Source organism: Euprymna scolopes, unplaced genomic scaffold (assembly GCF_053919585.1).
Source record: "Euprymna scolopes isolate OS-2025 unplaced genomic scaffold, ASM5391958v1 sca440, whole genome shotgun sequence".
NCBI lineage: Eukaryota > Metazoa > Mollusca > Cephalopoda > Sepiida > Sepiolidae > Euprymna > Euprymna scolopes.
Genome location: NW_027633481.1, coordinates 25,001 through 35,000, shown reverse-complemented (window position 1 = coordinate 35,000; position 10,000 = coordinate 25,001). Strand labels below are relative to the sequence as shown.

At 59.3% G+C, this 10,000-nt stretch overlaps 2 non-coding genes and 1 pseudogene across 2 annotated transcripts in view; all 3 read left to right on the top strand.

Annotated features, from left to right (window-relative positions):
• The first annotated feature begins 3,846 nt into the window (after nt 1–3,846).
• LOC145274732 (small subunit ribosomal RNA) lies at nt 3,847–6,219 on the top strand (annotated as a pseudogene).
• Nucleotides 6,220–6,616: 397 nt separating this feature from the next.
• LOC145274730 (5.8S ribosomal RNA) lies at nt 6,617–6,774 on the top strand. Its single transcript, XR_013866899.1, has one exon. It is a non-coding gene; the product is annotated as a 5.8S ribosomal RNA (ribosomal RNA).
• Nucleotides 6,775–7,372: 598 nt separating this feature from the next.
• The window catches only part of LOC145274728 (large subunit ribosomal RNA), a 5,726-nt gene continuing 3,098 nt past the window's right edge, over nt 7,373–10,000 (top strand). Inside the window, exon 1 of the ribosomal RNA XR_013866898.1 lies at nt 7,373–10,000. This exon is cut by the window's right edge and continues 3,098 nt beyond it. This is a non-coding gene — a ribosomal RNA (large subunit ribosomal RNA).

The following is a 10,000-nucleotide window of genomic DNA, read 5'->3' as shown; positions in this document are numbered from 1 at the left end:
AGCGCTTCCAGACGCCTACCGACACCACATGCTGCTGGCTGTCTGTTGTTACAATGGAATTTTAAAAAAAAAACAAACAAAAAACCCCAACTCTATTAAGATTTTCGATAGTTGGAAAATAATAATAAATTAAGATTTTCGATAGATTGAAAATAATGATAAATTGATTTTAGCAGGGCTGCTGAGTTAGCTTATAGGAGCGAGCTAAAGTAAGAAAGAAACACGCCGAAACACACCGACCGGCACCCCCGACGACGACGACGACGACGACGACGACGACCACGGGTAAACGGCGGGACTAACTGTGACTCTCTTAAGGTGTGAGGAGGCTTTGCCTCTTAAGCAAGTTTGACTGACGCCTACCGACACCGGTCAGGTCGGCGAGGCTCCCGGCGGCCCCGAGCGGGACCACAGGTTGCGGAAGGCGTCCAAGTGAGCGGCGGCGAGAGGCGGAGGCCCCCGGGGTCGACTCCGCGGCCCCCGGGTCGGTGTGCGGGCCTCCAGAGCTCGATAAAGTAGTGGTGTCGCTAGCGGTCGAGAAGGCACTTTTCGACGCCTACTGCCACCCCCACATGGCGGTAGGCGCAAAACTGGAAAATCGCCGACCAGAAATGTCGCTTCGTATAATCGACGTTTTTTTTGACCACCATTTTCAGGTGTCGGAGGTGGGTCTGGACGAATACCAACACCATTTCTGGGGTTTCACAACCGCCCGGCTTCTCCGACATATGTTGGAAAGGAGTAGCGATCGAGCGACGGGGGCTGTCGGTAGGCGGCCGCGGGTTGCATGTGTGCCCGGGACAGCACCCCCATCCAACTAAGGGGTGTCCCCCGGGGGCCAGGGGGACCTCGTCCAGGTCGGCCGGGCGCTTCCAGACGCCTACCGACACCGGTCAGGTCGGCGAGGCTCCCGGCGGCCCCGAGCGGGACCACAGGTTGCGGAAGGCGTCCAAGTGAGCGGCGGCGAGAGGCGGAGGCCCCCGGGGTCGACTCCGCGGCCCCCGGGTCGGTGTGCGGGCCTCCAGAGCTCGATAAAGTAGTGGTGTCGCTAGCGGTCGAGAAGGCACTTTTCGACGCCTACTGCCACCCCCACATGGCGGTAGGTGTAAAATCGGAATAGACCGGACCAGGAATGTCGAGGGGGAAAAAAATGACAAAGTCCTGGTGTGCCTAGCCTACGAGAAGGCACTTTGCGACGCCTACCGACATCCCCATGTGGCAGTAGGCGTAAAACTGGAAAATCGCCGACCAGAAATGTCGCTTCGTATAATCGACGTTTTTTTTGACCACCATTTTCAGGTGTCGGAGGTGGGTCTGGACAAATACCAACACCATTTCTGGGGTTTTCCAGTTTGAAAGTTTTATAAAACATGTTCGGTAGGAAGCACACTTTGGTGTGTCGGTTCGTCGGAGCAGCGACTCTTTGCCTCGTGGTGGTCCGGAACGTCTCTACGGGCTTGTCGCAAAGGCGTCAGAAAGTGGCATCTCCGCCGCCTAGGGCTGTCACCGTTATCGCTGTCGCCCCGCGCTCCAACTTGTTTTGATCCGCCGCCTTCGTTCCTGCCAACCGTGCGCCCGCTCATCGTCGTTAGGTTATAATACGTGGTACGTGTGTGTGCTTCTCCGTGGACCTAGGGCTGCTCGACGTGTCGAACGATATGTTGGAACAACTAACGGCTCCTTTTCCTGGTTCCATAGTCGTCGTGGTACCCGCGTCGTCAGCCATATCTATGTCCACCATGTTTAGCCGATACGTTTGCTGCAGCTTCTGCTTCCGCCTCAGCGTTCGCCGCTCTCAGCCGCCGCTGTTGTTGCTGCCGTTCTGCCATTCAACCACTACCTGCGAATCTTTCGATGATCGGCCGAACGACCCATCGCTGTGCGACCGATAAATCCTCCGGATTAGGGAGAAACGCCGCCGCTCTCTGCCGCCGTCGAACGGAAAAACGTACATTGTAACGAACGAACGAACGAACGAACGAATTAACGAACGAGCGAACAAACAAACAAAAATAGCCGCGGGGGATGCACTATGTAGATCCTGATCCCCTTGTAACCATACGTACGTTGTTCGATGCTCTCCCGTCCTGGAAGTCGCCGCAGCAAACAGGAGGATGAGCAGCAGCAGGCGCCGCCGCCGTAACCGCCGCCTGCCTGCCGCCTCCTACTCCTGTCAGCGTCCGATCTCACAGCCGTGTGAACGTTCGCTGACACCCGATTTCTTTCCGTCTGGCAAAACCTTGGACGTCCCGCTCGCGGTACACGTGCTGCAGCGACTTCTCGTCCGACAACGCATAAGCGTCGACGTCTGCCGCCGCATCTTCTGATACGTGGACGGTGATAGCGCTAGTCCCTTCTTGCGCCACCTCCACCTTTGTTAGCGCCAAAGAAGATCGATCGAGCAGTCGTGGTCGCAGTCGATTAACCCGTTTTCACCGTCCGCAGTTCCCAAGCCGCCGATCAAGTCGTTGCTCTTCTTGTTCGTTCTTCCCATACCGTCGATTTGCACGGCTGCCGGATGAGCCATCCTCTGTCCGGCGAAGCGCTCACGTCAGTGATCGATACTTGCACCGACAGTCCTCCCGCTCGCGACTCGGTGCTCGAATCGGACTCGTTCGTTTTTATCTCGATGCGATTGTGAAAAGGGGGACCGGTCGTCAATGTCGTGTGTGTCGACGATGTTGTTCGCCCGGTCCGCCGCGTTGTTGTCGTTTTTTTTTTTTTTTTTTTTCCCCTAACGTTCGCCGTCGCACGGACGAAAGGGTGAGAAAAAAAAAAAGCTCGAAAAAGCCGCCCAAAAAAATCGGACCGAGGAGCCGCTTGCGAGAACGCGCCATGTGCACGTTGTCTCTCCTCGGTTTTCCGAGCACGAACACGACGCCGGCTCGGTCGGTCGGTCGACGAAGGCGACGACGAAGGTGACGGGAAAATTTACGCCGCCGCTGCCCTGGTCCAGCTCCTCCCCGATGACGGCTGTGATGTTGACGTTGACGTTGGCGACGACGACGACGACGACGGAGACGACGACGACGACGAGACGGCATCGATGGCGACCACGATGACGACGACCTCGACGAGTTCAGTCTGCACCTTGACCTCCGATGTCCGTGTGCACTGCCGTCGTGCTGTTTGTCGTTTGTCGTATGTATCGCTGTCAAGGGTGCCGTTGTCGTTGTTGTTGTCGACGTTGTTGCTTGCTCTCTCGTCTCGGTCGGTTGGTACGTTGATGACGACGACGACGACGAAGACGACGACGACGACGACGAGACGGCATCGATGGCGACCACGATGACGACGACCTCGACGATTCCAGTCTGCACCTTGACCTCCGATGTCCGTGTGCACTGCCGTCGTGCTGTTTGTCGTTTGTCGTATGTATCGCTGTCAAGGGTGCCGTTGTCGATGTTGTTGTTGTCGACGCTGTCGTCTGTTCTCTCTTCTCGGCCGGCTGTGACGTGGACGTTGACGACGACGACGACGAGACGGAATCGATGGCGACCACGATGACGACGACCTCGGCGAGTTCAGTCTGCACCTTGACCCTCGATGTCCGTGTGCACTGCCGTCGTGCTGCTTGTCGTTTGTCGTATGTATCGCTGTCAAGGGTGCCGTTGTCGTTGTTGTTGTCGACGTTGGTCGCTTTCGTTCTTTGAGTCTCGGTCTCGGTCCAAGTCAGGGGAGAAACAAAAAAGAGGCCATCAGCGCGGGCAGCGCGCTTCTACTGACGGCGAACCTCCTCGAAAAACAAATAAACACGTGCCCGCTCGTTGTAGTTGTCTGTCTTATGTCGGTCGGTCGGTCGGTCGGTCTGTCGTTCTGTCGAAACAAAGTCCCAAATTCCAACGATACCTGGTTGATCCTGCCAGTAGTCATATGCTTGTCTCAAAGCTTAAGCCATGCAAGTGTAAGTTCACGCCACGCATTAGAACGGGCGAAACCGCGAATGGCTCAGGAACCGGACCTAATCCTCGGGACCGTATTCCTCCTCGGAGGCGATGGATAACTGTGGCAATTCTAGAGCTAATACATGTGACACAGGCCGCGATCGGTCGGCGCGCCGTCGTCGCCACGCCTCGCGCGCTGGCACCCGCGTCGGCCGTTCCGGGTCGCGGCGCTACATATTAGACTGAGACCGATGCGCGTCATTCCGTCCTCCCGTCGTCGGCGTTCCCGCTCGCGGGTCCGTTCGGTGGCGGGGCTCATAGGGCGGCGCGCTCCGCTTTGGTGACTCTGGATAACTCACTGGTCGATCGCACGAGCTTTCACGCCCGGCGACGGGTCTCTCGAGGGTCCGCCCTATCAACTGTCGACGGTCGGTTAAGTGCCTACCGTGGTTACTACGGGTAACGGGGAATCGGGGTTCGATTCCGGAGAGGGAGCATGCGAAACGGCTACCACATCCAAGGAAGGCAGCAGGCGCGCAAATTACCCACTCCCGGCACGGGGAGGTAGTGACGAAAAATAACGACGCGGGACTCTGTCGAGGCCCCGCGATCGGAATGAGTACACTTCAAATCCGTTAACGAGGACCAACCGGAGGGCAAGTCTGGTGCCAGCAGCCGCGGTAATTCCAGCTCCGGTAGCGTATATTAAAGTTGTTGCGGTTAAAAAGCTCGTAGTCCGAACTCGGGTTCGTGGTCGCGCAAGCGGCCCCGGGGCGGCGGCGCCATCGTCCGTCGTTGACTTTGGTCGTCCGTTCGCATTCCCGGCCCTTTCCGCCGGTGTCAACCGCTAGCATACCCGCCACGCGGTCCTGCCGGCGAGGTGGACGAGGAGGTCGTGATCGGGATCCGGGAAAAAAAAAAAACAAGTGGTCGTCGGTTCGGTTCCGGGAGTAGTCTAACGGGGGGGTGCTACGTGTGTGTGTTTGGGTGTGTTCATTCGCATCCCCGCACTCTGACCCCCGCGCTTCTCTCCCTCTCCCTTTCCGCGCGTTCCTCTTTTTTTTTGAACCCCCCGGTCCGCTCCGAGTCCCTGCTTCGTGTCTTGTCTGCGCGCGTGTTGCGGTCGGCGGTTTCTCCTCCAAGGGTGCTCTTAACCGAGTGTCCGCGGCGGCCGGTACGTTCACTTTGAAAAAATTAGAGTGCTCAGAGCGGGCTGTTCAAGCTTGCATACGATAAGCATGGAATGATGGAAGAGGGCCTCGTCTACGTCTGTCGGTCTCCGTCTACGGCGAGGCAATGATCGAAGGGAGCGGTCGGGGCCACTCGTATTGCGACGTTAGAGGTGAAATTCTTGGATCGTCGCAAGACGAACTGCAGCGATGGCGTGTGGCAAGCACGTTTTCCTCGATCAAGAGCGAAAGTCGGAGGTTCGAAGACGATCAGATACCGTCGTAGTTCCGACCGTAAACGATGCCGACCGGCGATCCGCCGGCGTTCGCTTCCATGACCCGGCGGGTAGCCTGCGGGAAACCAGAGTTCGGTTCCGGGGGGAGTATGGTTGCAAAGCTGAAACTTAAAGGAATTGACGGAAGGGCACCACCAGGAGTGGAGCCTGCGGCTTAATTTGACTCAACACGGGAAAACTCACCCGGTCCGGACACCGGTAGGATTGACAGATCGATAGCTCTTTCTCGATTCGGTGGGTGGTGGTGCATGGCCGTTCTTAGTTGGTGGAGCGATCCGTCTGGTTGATTCCGATAACGAACGAGACTCCGGCCTGCTAACTAGTGCGCCGATGTCAGTGATTTTTACGGCGGGCTCGGCGTCCTCCGTGGCGCTCGGGTCCGGGTCGGTTTTCTCACGCACTTCTTAGAGGGACGGGTGGCAGAAAGCCACACGAGGCGGAGCGATAACAGGTCTGTGATGCCCTTAGATGTCCGGGGCCGCACGCGCGCTACACTGGAGGTATCAGCGGGGACTTCGCCCCGGCCCGAGAGGGTTGGGAAACCTCTGAACCACCTCCCGTGATAGGGATCGGGGCCTGTAACCAACCCCGTGAACGAGGAATTCCCGGTAGGCGCGGGTCAACAGCCCGCGTCGATCACGTCCCTGCCCTTTGTACACACCGCCCGTCGCTACTACCGATCGAACGGTCCGGTGAGGTCCTCGGATCTGGCCGACGACGCCGCCGGGCAGTGCGCGACGTGTCCGTCACGACACTCGTGCATCTACGCCTCGGCGTTCGATGCCTGGAGAAGACGACCGAACCCGATCGTTTAGAGGAAGTAAAAGTCGTAACAAGGTTTCCGTAGGTGAACCTGCGGAAGGATCATTACCGTTTTCCCGTTCGAGACTGGTTTGTTGTTTTCCGGCCTACCTCCTCTGTCTGTCGGCGTCAACGCCTCGAATGCGCGCAAACAAACCTATAAAAGGCGGAGCGAGAGATAGATTTGTGGTGACGCGGAGGTTTTTAAAGCCCCAGCTCTTCTTGCTTGCTTCCGCGTCTTACCACCTGTTTGTTTTTTCGCCCACCGCAAGTGATGGCCGCTTCTTCTTTGCCTTGTCGCCGCTTTATCGTTTTTTGTTTTTTTTGCAGCCGCTGTGCCACCGCCGCTAGCTAAAAAAACAAACTACTCGCGACATTGCAATGCCGTCACGCCTCCTCGCACAGACCTCCTCGCACACTACTAAATCTATATAAACAAAAACTAATATAAAAAACCCAAGTGCTGAACCCTGGACGGGGGATCACTCGGCTCGTCCGTCGATGAAGAGCGCGGCCAGCCGCGAGAACTGATGCGAATTGCAGGACTCAGTGAACATCGACACCTCGAACGCACATTGCGGCCCCGAGATCCCTTGTCTCGGGGCCACGTCCGGTCGAGAGGCGGAACGTTACATGTCTTTCTCCGTTAACGAAACGACATCTTGCCGTCCCCGTGCCCGCCCGGTCCTCGGCACGGTGGTAACCGGGACGTCGCAGGAGCGAGTGACGAGGGGGGAAGAAAAATAAAAAAAGAATTGACTCCTTTCAATGTCTTTTTTTTTTTTAAAACCCTCTCCGGCCTCCTCCTTCGTCCTCCCGCTGGGCAGACCGCGGAGTCTTTTCCCTTTTCGACCGCGTGAAGAAACACTGTGGAGGAGGAGGCAGGAGGAGTCTGTCCGAAAGCAGCCGAAGGGAGAACAAAACAAAAAAAAAGCACCGACCTAACCGACTGCCGACGTAAGCGCCGCCTGCTCGTCTCGCTCTCTGCCTCATGAAGGTGTCTCTCAGCGACGCCTCGAGCAGCGCGACGAGCACGGCCGTCGCACCGTAAAAAGGTGGCCGCGTCGTAGGCAACGTCGGATGGGGAGGACCCACGCTTTTTTTTTAATTGTTGGCTTCTTCATTTTCGGTCGGACGGGCGCTATATCGGCCAGCCGTCGTCACACGGAGGGTACCGATCGAGATTCCTCTCCTCCAAACACCACACTCTACTAAAAACCGCCGCCCTCGGCTCGGACGAGACGACCCGCTGAACTTAAGCATATCGCTAAGGCGGAGGAAAAGAAACCAACCGGGATTCCCTTAGTAACCGGCGAGTGAACCGGGAGAAGCCCAACGCCGAATCCCGTCGCAAGTTAAAGGCTTCGGGACGTGTGGCGCATGGGTCGAAGGCAGCCGTTCGTTTTCGTCTCGCATAGTTCGGAGTTCCCTCGATCGGGGCCGCCCGCGGCGGGTGCCAGGCCCATTCGGTGCGGACGGCGAGCGGACGGCCTTCGATCCGAGAGTCGGGGTTGCTTGGGAACGCAGCCCAAATCGGGTGGTAAGCTCCATCCAAGGCTAAATACCGGGACGAGTCCGATAGTCGACAAGTACCGTGAGGGAAAGTTGAAAAGAACTTTGGAGAGAGAGTTCAAGAGAACGTGGAAACCGCCCAGGGGTAAACGGGTGGGACCGCTCACCGCGATCGCGGGGGGACTCAGTCCGGTGCTGCCTAGGCTCGAGCCCAAACTCGATGTGTGTTCTTGAAAGAGAGGCCGTCGCGGGCACAGGTCGTCGTTCGTCGTGTCCGCGGGGAACTCGTTCTCCGCGGGCCAGCTTTTGTGCCCGCGTCGCCGACGAAGGAGACGGGCCGCGTGGATAGCGGGAAGGGAAACGTGGTGACGACCGCGGCGTCGGTAGGTGGCTGCGTCGGTTGGCTGCGACGGAGGGGACTCGTCCTCTCGATCGCTGCTGCCGCCGGGCCCTAACCCGCCGCATCCGTCGCCGCCGCTTCTTCTTTCCTCCTGCTCCCTCCGCGCGCGACTCCGCTGCACCCGTCCCCTTCTCATCGCTCGGCGTAATCATGGCGCGGGCGCTTCGGCGCGACCTCCGCGCGGCCGGCACCGGACGCACTTCCCCTCCGGTCCGTCGTCGCGACCCGTTCCCGGCGTGCAGGTCGAACACGCGGGTTTTTTTCCGTAGGCGGCAGGCGTTTCATCACCCTGAAAACCCCCGTCTTCCCACCTTGTGAAGTCGGGGGCCACCGGCCGTCGGGCCCGCGAACGTAACTGCCCCTTTCTGCCGGGAACGGAGGAAATCTGACACGATCCGTTACACGTGGCGAGCCGGTCCGTTTTGATCCCGCCGGAAGTCGCGTGCGGGCGACGCACTCTGTGTGTCGCTCCTTAGGCGCCCCACCGTCTCGGGCGCGTGCGCGATGAGAGGCGGGATAGGACTGGCGCGGCCTCGCCGTCACGCACCTCGCCGACGTTTCGGGTTCTTGTCGGGGGCAACCCCGCCCGCGCCCGTTTCCGTTTCCGGAGAGGTCGCTCGGCGACGCTTTTTTACTCGAGCCGCCCGCCACCCCGGGTCAGCGACGTGCATCGGCAACCCACCCGACCCGTCTTGAAACACGGACCGAGGAGTCCTGGCCGTTCGCGAGTCGTAGGGGCCACCTCTGACTAACCCCGAAGGCGAAGCGAAAGCGAGAGAGCGTGTAGGAGGGCGTCGATCGGGAGAGGTGTCGTGGCAAAGTCGTCCGGGGGTCGTCGGGGGGTGTCGTCGGTCTCGTGCCGTCGTCTTCTCCTCGCCTCACCCGCCTCCGAGCCGTGCCCGATCCCGCCGGCGCGGCGTTTTCGGCCTTCCGCCGTCGCTGCTGCGGTGCCCGCAACTTTTCCTTTTTTCTCTCTTCCCGAGAGAGATAGGAGAGGGAAGGCTCGTGGCTGACGTGCGGTTGTTTTTCCCTCCTCCCCGAGAGGGGACCGGCGCATCTTCCAAAAAGGGGAATTGCCGGGCGCCAGCTTCCATATCCTCCTTCCGCCCATCGGTGAGATCCCGCGGCTTGAACTAGTCCTATTTTGTCGTCGAGTTTAGGCGCTGCGCGCGGGCGCATCACCCCCGGGTCGGTTTCCCCTTTTTCCGAGTACGACTCGGCCGACTCTGGCGTAGCGAGCGACCAGGGACCCGAAAGATGGCGATCCACGCCCGGTCGGGATGAAGCCAGAGGAAACTCTGGTGGAAGTCCGAAGCGCCTCTGACGTGCAAATCGATCGTCGGAACCGGGTGTAGGGGCGAAAGACCAATCGAGCCGTCTAGTAGCTGGTTCCCTCCGAAGTTTCCCTCAGGATAGCTGGCGCTCGATCGTCGCAATTCCATCCGGTAAAGCGAACGATTGGAGGCCCCGGGGCCGTTCACGGCCTCGACCTACTCTCGAACTCGGAACGGGTGGAACGGGCCGACTCTCCCGAACGACGGAGCCGACCCATCCGGCCGCCGCCGCCAGCACGCTTCGCTGGGCGGTTGGTCACCTCGAATGCGAGTGCCAAGTGGGCCACTTTTGGTAAGCAGAACTGGCGCTGTGGGATGAACCAAACGTCCGGCTAAGGTGCCTAACGCGACGCCCATGAGATCCCCGAAAGGGTGTCGGTCGATATAGACAGCAGGACGGTGGCCACGGAAGTCGGAATCCGCTAAGGAGTGTGTAACAACTCACCTGCCGAATCGACCGGCCCCGAAAATGGATGGCGCTGGAGCGACGGACCGATGCCGGACCGTCGCGGCGAGGAGCGATGAACTTTCGCGCCGAAACGATGCCGCGACGAGTAGGAGGGCGCCGCGGCGAGCACGGAAGCCTAGGGCGCGAGCCCGGGTG